The sequence below is a fragment of the Rhinolophus sinicus genome, chromosome 4, assembly GCF_057876585.1.
Source record: "Rhinolophus sinicus isolate RSI-liver-muscle chromosome 4, RSI-T2T, whole genome shotgun sequence".
Classification (NCBI taxonomy): Eukaryota; Metazoa; Chordata; class Mammalia; order Chiroptera; family Rhinolophidae; genus Rhinolophus; species Rhinolophus sinicus.
Window position 1 is genome coordinate 15,554,727 of NC_142504.1, and position 11,715 is coordinate 15,566,441.

At 41.8% G+C, this 11,715-nt stretch overlaps 1 long non-coding RNA gene across 1 annotated transcript in view; it reads left to right on the plus strand.

The window, feature by feature from the left end:
* Positions 1-11,456, plus strand: part of LOC141573093 (uncharacterized) — a 68,573-nt gene extending 57,117 nt beyond the window's left edge. The window contains exons 3-4 of the long non-coding RNA XR_016021037.1: positions 9,641-9,790; positions 11,243-11,456. This is a non-coding gene — a long non-coding RNA (uncharacterized LOC141573093). The remainder of the gene's footprint in view (positions 1-9,640; positions 9,791-11,242) is intronic.
* The last annotated feature ends 259 nt before the right edge of the window (positions 11,457-11,715 follow it).

Here is an 11,715-nt window from a genome sequence, read left to right on the forward strand (position 1 = left end):
CTGGTAGCAATTTGTATTTCACCAGGCTTATCTCTGGATTCCCCTATCTGTTTTTCTTCAAGGTTAAGAGTTCTAAATGATATCCAAAATGGTAAGAATCTACATCAAACCCATTTTTAGATTAATGTGGGGAAACAAATAAAGGAACTTATAAATATACTCTATTAGGCTTCTATTTTAAATAAGAGTGGGGTATATATGAGGGTTGCGGGGCTAAACGGGTGAAGGAGTCAAAGGTACAAACTTTCGGTTATAAAAGAACTAAGTCATGAAGATGTAACGTACAGTGTGGTGACTGTAGTTAATAATACTGTATTGCATAGTTGAAAGTTGCTAACAGAGTAAATCTTAAAAGTTCTCACCACGAGGAAAAAAAAATTTTGTAACTGTGATGATGGATGTTAACTAGACCTATTGAGGTGATTATTTTGCAATATATACAAATATTGAGTCATTATGTTATACAACTGAAACAAATATAATGTTATGTGTCATTTATACCCAAATTAAGAAAATAAATGAAAATTAAAAAAAAAAAATTTAAAAAGAAAAAGAGACAGTAACTCTGGGAGGCCTAAATAGAAAGACTTCTTTTTTACTTTTAATTTGGAAGTAATTTCAGATCCACATTCAAGTTGCCAAAGTAGCACCAAGAATTCCTGTAGACCCTTCATACAGATTCCTCAAATGTTAATATTTTACCATGTTTGCTTTATCACTGTGTGTGTGTGTGTGTGTGTGTGTGTGTGTGTGTGTACAAACGAGCACAGGCACGCATGAATATTTTCCTGAATGGTGTGGGAGGTTGTAGATAATGCTACCCCTTTATTCCTGAAAACCTCAGTGTGTACTTCCTAAATTCATTTCAATAACCATGGTGCAGTTATTAAGTACAGTTAGGAAATCAGCATTGCTCCAGCATTATTATCTAACTTAGAGGTCCTATTCAAATTTTGGTAATTGTTCTTACAACTTTCGTTTTCTAAGGAAAAATTCTTTCACTTACTTTTGGTTTGTGTGAAACTTGAGTCTCACTTGTGGGGACTTGTGTGAGTTTGCTAACGTGTTAGGCTATTAAACTAAAACTCAGCATATATATTTCTCCTATGGTTGTAATTAAATGTCCGTAACTGATACATTGAAAATCTTTATATCCTTATATCCTTGAACCAAAAATATAGAACCAGATTCTGGGTTCTGCAGTGTGTGTCCATTCAGTGCTAAGTCTCTACATACCCGGGCTGGTCCTTCTCGGGAGCTGCCTCTTTGTCTGCGCAGAGGTTTCTGAAAGTCTCAGCAGTGACTTTGGCTCTGAACCCAGAGTGGGTCAAACAAAGATCCAAAGGGGTTGGATTGTTTGTTTGTTTGTTTGTTTGTTTGGCAAAGTGTTATGAGAAAAGGCAATTTGGCTGTAAATGGATTTCTGTGAAACTCAGTTCCTGGTGAAGTTGTGACGCTGGAGATGTCACTCATTATTAACGAGTAGGTCATCTGGCTCCTGTGATCAAATTGTGTCCTAAGACCCAGAGATAGCCCAGGGACAGAAAGAAAAGACAAAATTGTTCAGGATTTAGTGCTGTCCACCAAGGAGGATTAGTGAAACGCCTTTATAATGCCGGTGTTGACAGACAGGTTTTATAGGCTATCAACTGAGTTATATCAGGGTTCTCCTGTGGGTAGCAGTTATGTTTCAGCTGACGTGATTTGACCTGTGGTTTATCCAAATCGGTGTATTAATAAGCTAGGTTATAAGGGTGTTTACTTTTCCATATATGCTCACATATAATAAACCTGTTATAAAACCAAGCAAATAAGGGCTTCTGTTTCTCCTGCTGGTGCCCAGTGGGGGTGTAAGAGTAATCAAGTTGTTCCCCTCTAAGACATATCCATCCAGAAATTTTGTAAAAGCTCTTTATTCCTCATAGGGAAATGATTTTAGTCTTAGGAAGGAAACACATGGCTTTCTTCTTATAGCTTCAAACTCTGTCTTGCCAGCTGCATTTATTTCCCTCGGCCTGGCACTAATGAAAGGAGACTTTGATGAGCTGTGTGAGTGGTCAGTCGAGAGGGAGGGATGCAGAAAGACTCAGCTTTTTGGAAGGTGCTCATTTGAGAGTATTTCTGCCTTATCTCTAACACACATCCCAGAGAGACATCACTGGCTTTGGATGAAAAGCCCGACTTACTGATTTACCTGCCAGAACAGCTTTCTATAGGTTGGAGTCCTCAAAGAAGGGATACTGGGAAAGCAAACCAGCTTGCTGTGTTCAGACGGCTGTGTCTCTCCCAGTCTCTCCTGGGCCTGGTGTACTTTAAAGGAAATTCCTGCCTTTTTTGTTTAAATGTTTTTTTCTTTTTTAAAGGTGTTAGCAATCTGTCTTACGTTCTCCCACCCCTGCTGGGATTTACGATCCAGTTTGTATTTTACTACATGATCTTGGCAGGCTCCCCTCGTTGAAATTCAAACCGAAGCAACTTGATGGGGGAACAGACATAAAAATATTAATTTGGTGGATATTAAAAAAAATCACACTGGTTATAAATCAGGGGCTGTCCACTGGTTCCTTTCATCATCTAAATGGTCCTTCTAACCAGACCACAAATCTTACTGGGGAGGAGGAGGGGGTTTGGAAGGTGGGGGTTCCCTTCCTGAGGTTTTGGAGACAGCTTACATCCAACACTTCCTCAAACCTGGCTTTGTTTTCTAAAGGTAATAAAAAGTGAGCACTTCTGGTACAGGCAGGCTAATTAGCTGGCCTCACAGAACAGACCAGGCTTAAAAGAAAGTTGGCTTGGTCTAAAAGAAATCAGGTTGTGGAAATGTCTAAAGTTTGATTAAAAATAGGGTATGGGAGACTCAGGATGAATGTTCTGTTTCTCCAGGGCTGTGGCGCTCCTTTTGTTAGGATGGTGGTGGATGGAGAACGGATGAAGCAGGGTTGGGGTGATGTGCAAGGATGGACGCAGCAGAGGCCAGCATGTATGTACTCGCCACCGAGGCTGAGGACGCAGACTGCTTGCCCATTTCTCCACTGACACCTCCCACACCGGCCCTTGGATTTTAATGGGGGGCCCTATAGATATAGCCAGGGGAGGAAGGAGGGAGGGCAGTTACATTCCCGTGGGGTAGAATTAAGAAAAAGTGGCAGAGAATTTCTCTTCCTATAATGAGATTTTAATGGACTCTTCCATTTCCATCTTACGGCTGATCTTTACAGTTAAAAGACTCTTGATAGGTACTTTAAAATTTCATGAAAACTCTGGGAATTGGTTTTTAAAAACTCGTTGGAAGGCTCAATACTTCTATAAGAAGGTGCTAATAAAAATGGAAAGCTGTCCCTATTACAAATATCCACATATGCAAATGGATGTGTAACAATGATGGAAAATACATTAGTGTTCTAGAAATGCAAGGTTTTATTGAACGGCACAAAATCTAATAAAACAAACAAATCAGAAATTCAACCCACCCAGGCTCACAACTAAAGTGTGTGCTGTATTGAAGCTCCAAACCCATCTGGATGTTGAGATTAAAGAGAAAGAAAAATTCAGTAGCTGGGAAAGGGGCAACCAGTTTTCTATAAAAATCAAAGCAAGTTCCTGATTCAAAATACTACTATGATACCAGGAAGAAAAACAATTGTAAAGCAATGTTTTTTAAAGGGAAAACATTTCTAACCAACAAATGGTTTGTATTACTTCTTTGCCATTTTTATAGGCAGCATTAAAGAAGGCACCTCAATTCTGCCTAAAGAGTGTAATGATGAGAATGATTTAATCTTAAACAGAGATTTTTCTACTTGGTTACCATGCAATCTAATACTGACAGTGCCCAGGATGTGAAAAATGATATTCTCATCTCTAAGAAATGGAAGGCGGGAGCAGGCACAGCCATACTGAGCTCCACTCTAAAGCAATTATGAGCTCTTCACAACTCTCCGACAAGAATTGATTTTTAGTTTTAGGTTATTAAGCTGTGGGTGTAAGGAAGTCAGGATATGTGACCCAGGTTTGACCTTGTAGATTGAATTCTTCTCCAAATGATTCAGTATGGTAAAGGAAAACTTTTTAAAAAGGATTTCTGCCTTATCATCTCCCCAAATTGACTCCGCTTCGTTCCCACCTTAACCCAAATCGTCATGTTCATAAGGACAGATGAATAAACATGATAGTATGTGTGAGGTATATGAATAGAACATAAACATATCAGAATTAATTGCAATGTCCTAAAGAAACCTAGAAATAAGAAAAAAACCCCGAATGTAGTGATGTTATGTTAGACACGTTTCATGCCAATACGCTTCCTCTCAGGCGTCCAGAATCATAAGGTTGTACAGCTTTGATATTCACACTGTGACACTCACCTTAATGATTATTTTGGGGAGCAGTGTTTACATATACGTTTATGTACTGAGTTTAATTGTCCCAGTGAGTCTAGAAGGGATTCTGGCTAGATTGAGGGCTCCACCCAGGAGGCAGAAGGACCTGTGGAACTCTGTGTCCCAGTGGGTCAACATGCTTCCTTCTATGACCCTTTGAATGCTCAGACATGTGCCCAGATTGGGTCAACTTCCCATTTTAAATCCAGTCTGGAGTGTGGAGTCTCGAGCCCATCAGCTTCCTCCCACCCCACCCTGGGCCTTCAGGCCGGCCAAAACCCTCACTGCTCCTGTGTTCATTCCTCACTCAGACGCTTTCATGGAATGTTCTCTCCTACCTCTGCAGCTGTCCAGCTCTCACGAAAGTCTTCATGTGCTCCCCTGGCCAGCCACTTCAGCTTTTGCTCATCTGTCTCTTTTCAATCCTCTGTTGCATTTCGGGCAGGGACAGCCTGGCATGGTACTTAATAATATGTTCTCTTCAGTGGTGTTTCTTCTCCCCTAGAGATAATTTAACCTCTTTGAGTCTCAGATTCATCAACTGCCAAATGATAATACAGGTAACCCCTGTATAACATGGCACTTCTATAATACGGTTTTGCCCTAACATGGTTCGAGAATTGGGGAAACCCCTTGTACAACACAGCACCCTGGAACACAGTTTCACTCTAACATGGCTTGAGAATTAGAGAAATCCCCGAACAGCACGGAGCGTAATAAGAGCTTTTAAGAGCAAAAAATATCTCATCGAAATTAGGGAAATCCTCGAACAACATGGAACGTAATAAAAGCTTAGTAGTGATGCTGAAGAAAACATTATTTAATAGCTATTAATATGTTACACTTTGGGTGAAAATTGCTTTAATAAAGATATTTCTCTTAATTATAAAAATATAATAGTATGTTTTTTTATTTTTGGAACTTAACCCCCGTTTTTGTACTAGTTCTTTGCTTCGTATAATACGGCATTTTTAAGGAAACTAACAACTGTGTTATACGTGGGTTACCTGTATATGCAGAGTTGTGAAGATGAAACAAGACAGAACACAAAGCCTGGTGCACAGTATGTGATTAATAAACACTGGTGGCCTCTCCTTTCTTCCTGAGGATCATGTCACATCTTTGCTGTATCTTCCTCTATACCTCACAGTGTTTTTGTGTTGTTTGCTGAACGGGGAAGCAAAAATCGAGCCACTGTGCTGTATCCTACTTTATCACAGGCAGATTATACTTTTCCTTGATTTTTCGAGAAGGGAGTGGTCAAATGCTTGGATGGGGATGACCCGCTGTGATGTGGGTTAACCTAGAGAAGTGACAGAAAGCAAGATACTCATGGCAAAACACTCCAAAATTCTGAATCCCAAGGGGCTTTGGAGATGAGCCAGGGCAAACGTCTCATATTTCTGAGTACGACGGCCTCTAGGATGAATTATGACAAGGAGCAGACCCATTTTTAGACCAAAACGATCACAAAGACAGTACTTACTATTTAGAGAAATGAGATTCAGACGAGGAAGGGATCCCAGGGAGATGTTGACACCTCCTTCTGACCAAGTTTTCTAAACTGGGAAATCTGGACCAGTTTAGTTTTCTGAAAAGAGCTGTGACATTTCCATCCAGACTATTGAGCTGATAATGACCCCGGAATAGGAATGGCAGTCTGCTCCCTTCGTGACACTAGTCCTGAAGGGATCTCCCAGGAAAGCAGAGCTTCAGAAGGCCATATCCTTACCAACCAGTGGGTGGGCATAGCCCCCCCCCCGAGATTATGCGATAGAACACTCTCCACTAAGCAGGTCTTTTGCCCAAAGCTGAGATCAGAGACTTTAATTCGCATTTCACGTTTGTTGCGTTTGGTTTAGTTGGAGAAAACAGACTAAAGTACAATGCATGTGCATACATAAATGCTATAAAATTAGTGCAGACAGCTGGCAAATCATTAATTAACAGCAGTAATGGTCTTCAAATAGCTCTCTGGGGAGGCCACAGAAAGAGGAGTTTCCCTGACCTGGTTTCAGTTTTGCCCATGACCTGAATTCATCCTCATAGAAAAGAAGGGAGGTGAGACAGGGCAGGAAGAAAAAGCCACATAGATGCCACTAGGATACCTTCTATCTCCCTCCCTCCTCACCAGCCCCAAAGAGGAAAAACAGCGAATGAGCCATACCACCCCTCTGTCTGCCGAGCACCCCCCAAATCAGACAGACGCCAAATGAGGCTGTGCCCAGTACAGGATAATTGTGCCATAAATATAATTAAAGTCAGCAGGAAGACCATTATGGAGAAAACCAAACTTAGAAAAAAATTAGTACTAGTGAAGAAAATATCATACATTCTTTTTATTTCAGTCTAATTTTGTTTACATGATTCATACAGTTTCCAAGAGGATCCCTGGAGAACATTAGGCTGGCACCACATGCATAAACATTCATATATAACATGTAAATTAGAAACAATCTCAGGATTTATATAGAAATTACAGCCACTTCTAGCAAATTAATTCAATGACAGAAATAAGGGTTACTGTCTCTCTTCAAATCAAGAGGGGGAAATATTGGGCAAAGCAGATTTATTTATTCAAGAGGCTTGTTCCTTGCCAGGAGCTGATGTCCCCTTGGCCTGGAGATTTCCATTTTTTTTATTGGATATATATTGGAGATTGAATTTACTTTGAATACAGGAGCAGTCAATGAGGACCATAATGGGCGGTTTTAAGTTATAGCATTGCTAATACAGTCATAAAGTCGATTAGGCTGGAAGAGTTTGCTGTAGGGAAATGATGGAAGAAGGCAAGTAGCTCCAGTTAAAATATTCAAGAATATTGAATCTTAGAGCTGCGAGGCCCTCAGAGTGCAAATTTACCATTTTGTAGATGAAGAAACTGAGCCCCAGAGAAAAACCGGTCTGCCCAAGAAAACAAAGGAAATGAATTACAAAGTCAGGCTAGCACCAGGCCTTCTCCCCTGGAGTTGGACGCCCTGAACACTTCATCAAGCCACGCCTCTCCGATATTTGAGTAGAATGGCCAAGGAGATCTGTGTACATTTTCTTGTAGGCTTTTGGGCTGACATTTGGTGGTGATTTTGCCGTTGGGGATTGTGGTAGATGGATTGTCAAAATGGCCCCAATTCCTCACCTTCCCTGTATCCATGTCTTTCTCAAGGTGACGTTGCCATCCTTGAATGTGTGTTGGGCGTCTGACTTGTTTCGGCTGATAGCATGCAGTGATGTGCCAGTCTGAGCCCAGACCCTCAGGGGCTGTGTGTGCTTCTGTTGCTTTTTCTCTAGTTTGCCATGGGAACGTGTTAGAGGGCCGGGAGAGACACACGGGTAGGCTTGCCAGATTTAGTAATTATTTGGGACTAATTATAAACATTATTATATGTTTTTATATAGTTTGTGTATTTTTAAATCACATATAAAATTAATAGATATACATTATATATAAAATATTTTTATGCCTTACATATTTTGATACTAATACTAAAGGTTATTTTTTGCTTGTCTGAAATTCTAATTGGACTTGGTGTCCTATATTTTATCTGTGAGCTCACTCGAGGCGATGCCTGATGATTCGAACTCTGTATTAGTTAGCCAACCCCTAAACAGACATGAGAGCCCAGCCAAGATCAGCAGAACTAACCCTTAGACTCATGAGCAAAAGTAAATATTCACTGGTGTGTGATACTGAGCTTTGGTGGTTGTTTGTTAGGCAGTATTATTGTGACCGAAACTAACTAACTTAGAGACTATCATAAAAAATGTTCTAGGAAAAGGAACTCGATTTGGGCTTCAGATGAGGATGAGCTAAGTGCTGTGATGTCCTGTACCCGAGCAGAAACAGCAAGAAAGAAGTATCTGGACATACATTCCAAGGCTAGAGACTCCATAGATAAATAAACATTAATAGAGTATATGTCGAATGCATATTGCTGTCTTGTTGGGGTCTTGCCATTGTTCTGGTGCTTTGTTTTAAATGACCCAGTTTGTGGTTACGTCTTTGTTACAGAAGAGCATGCCAGAAGAAGACAATGTAGCTTTTTTGACTTCTCTAGACCTTTGATATGTTCTCTCTGGACTAGTGCTTGTTTGTGCTGTCCTTTTCCTGTCTTCATGTTTCTCCTTCCTCGTCCTTCAGGGAGGCAGGTGATTTAAGTGAAGGTTCATCTCAGGGCCCAGCAATTATGCTTGATTTGCACTTACAGTTACATTCTTAGAGGTCAGCTTCACCTCTCAGAGGCCCCACACTATATATCTTATCCTTGTGTAATGTTTTGTACTTTTCAAAGCCTTTTCATATTCGTTACAACCTCCCTGTGAGAGCAGTCAGAGCAGGCATTCAAATTGCTCTTTCGTAGATGAGGACTGTCATGCAGGGCGGCCTGCGGGTCTCTGCTCCCGCTCCCCACATAAGAACGCAGGATATGGTGAGGCCAAAAAGGAACACCCACGGAGCCATAGCTACGGGAGTCATACCACTATAGTCTCACTGGCGGCTGGGTTGGAGACACAGGAGGCAGGAGCCACACTGTCTGCAACCTGCTGTCCACTTCCCTGCAATCCGCAACCCGCACTCCGCCATGCGAACTGCAATCCGCGCTTGCCAGCCCAGCCACCATCTTCTTGCTAGCCCCCATTTTCTGCTAGGAAAGCCATGGCAGTTATATTAGTGGCCAATGGCTCACTGGTTACAGCTGACGGCCAACTAGCCACAACTGATGGCCATCCAATCACAGTTGATGGCCCTTTACTGCACTCCTGGCTCTGTCCCCATAAGGACGCAGGCCCAGAGACTTTAAGTGACTTTGCCAAAGTCACACAGCCTAGTTAATGGCAAAATTAAAACAAGAACCTAAATTCTTGTCTCCTAACCCTGGACTCTTTCTGATATGCTCTACTGTCTCCCTCATCTCCCTCATCCTGGGGCTTTGGAAAATTGATGCCATAGGTAGGTGGTCAACAAGCACCTGAATAATGCTTCTGTCCAGGACTGACTCAATTGGAAACAGGACGTTCTTAAAGAGGCAATTAGAAATCCCCAGACCTCCACTAAGGCAAGGTTTGCTGCAGATGACTGACGGCTGTGTAAATGCTTTCACCTTGTAACAGCCGGTCTCCGCCTCCAGAACACAGTTCTACATTGTGGGTTAATCACTCTATATCTTTGTTTTAAAATCATGTTATGGTCTTTTAAAAGTATGCTTTAAAATGTACTGTTTTGCAAGGAGGCATGGCCCATTTAAACACAGGGCTGCTTGCAGGTTGCTGGTGGAGAACAATTGAATGCAGATGAAGGGAAAAATACCAGGATATTACCAAGGAAACTCGCCAAATCTATACAAGAAAGACACGAGCCACCCACACAAGTGTAGTACTTGCCCTGATTCTCTGCTTCATCTGGATTCCAGAAGGTCAGTGATGTTATTATCTGTCTTTGGGTGAACAGCTGCCCTGATGCCCCGGACTGAGGTGCTTTTTGGGATGTGGGACATTTAATGCTAACACTGGGTCAGTCCTGGGCCAGCTGGGATGCTGGGTCACCCTCTCTGGTCCCATGCGCCGCCCTTTGAGATGAGCTAATGAGTAAGTACACTTCTTCCTCCACCAAGAGGCACCACCTCACATCTCCTACCCTGTGCGTCCTACACACAGGAACCCTTGCATAGAGGAAACACACATGTGGATATGTTGAAGAATGAAAGGCAGAGGGACTTGTCCTGGCCTCTCAGAATTTGTCCAGGCCTGCACCTAACCAGGGAAAGCACTGGCTGGGGCATTAGGAGACTGACTCCGTTACTAACTGGTTATGCTAATTTTTGCCGAGTCATTCATTCACTGCTCCTCAGTTTTCTTATCTGTAAAGAGGGGCAGGGACGAGGAATCTCTAAGGTCCCTTCTCTGTTCTATATGCTTGGGTTTTATTGTATAGGGACCAATGAGGTTATTCCACCCTGTCTTTTCATCTCAATGCCCCAGGAATCCCTCAGCAAGCCCTCTTAGAGGCCTTTCTTTCACCTCAGCCCAAAAGATGAAGCCCAGCTCAGGGTCAGACAAGGGCAGAGTCTCAAGGCTCTTGTTTGGGGTTAAACCTTTTAGATCCATGCTGTGTCACAATTTTCTGTGGACATGCTCTATATCTACACTCTCCAATAGGATAGCCACTAGTCACTTGTGTCTATGTAAATTTAAAGTGAAATTTAAATTTTAGTTCCTGAGTCCCAATAACCAAATTTCAAGTGCTCAGTGGACAAGGGTGTCTACCATATTGGACAGTGACGATCTAGAACATTTCCATCATCGCAAAATGTTCTCTTTGGGTAGCACAGACTTAAAGAACAATCTTGAACCTTTTCTCAGTAGCCCGGGAAGGAACCAGGGTAGAAAAAACAGGAGGAGGGCAGGAAATGAAAGGGATAATTGCCTTCATCACCACTAAACTTTATCTATGGGTGTGGAATCGTGGGAATGATGGAACTAGCTTACTAGAGATGAACCATCTTAAGTCTTGTCATAGGCAATGATCTTTTAAAAGTTGATAAAAGAGTTAATAAGAAGAATGTGAAAATATGTCCTTCACTGACACCAAAGCAAAAGGACATGGTAACTTTTCTTTTCACTACTATTCCCAACTGGGCTAACTCTGTAGTCAACTGTAGAAAGCACCAGGAAGTTAAATTAAATAGCTAAATGTAAAAAGTTGGGGGAAATTCTTTCTTTTTGCAAGGATCATCATTGGAGGTTTTCCTAAGCGTCTTGTAGGGTGAGAAAAATACATGGAGACTGTTTTGTCACTGAGATTAGGTAAAAATCAATGTGTACGGTTAAGTGTTCAACTTGAAAGCAGCATTCCCATCCTTGTTTAGGAAGTACATGAAGAATGCTGTGTGGAATTGGAGCCCCAATGATGTTGGCAATGAAGAACTGGAACTCCAGGAACAGATTCTTTGTTTCAACTATGCCCCTGGAAGCTGTGTGACCATCAGCAAGTCACTTACCCTCTCTGGGCCTCAGTTTTCATCTTCAATTGGAGAAAGATGGTGCTGCTGAGTCCTTGGCATCTTTAAAGTTTTCAGATTACTTTTGTGACCATGTTCTTGTCTTCTGCCGTAGGTAGTAGAGCTTACATCTTTTATCATTCCATCAACTTGCTTCTTTTAACACAGATGATCAGTGATGTCAGTTGCCCTCACTAAAGGCTCCCATAATCAAACCTCCAAACATTGCAGGCCTGGTAAACCTCTAGGTTTTCTGCAACCCTCACACAGGAGGATGTTCAGCATTTAAGTGCTTTCTCAGAGTCAGGTGCAAACACTTCTCCTGGAAGTAGGGGATCAAG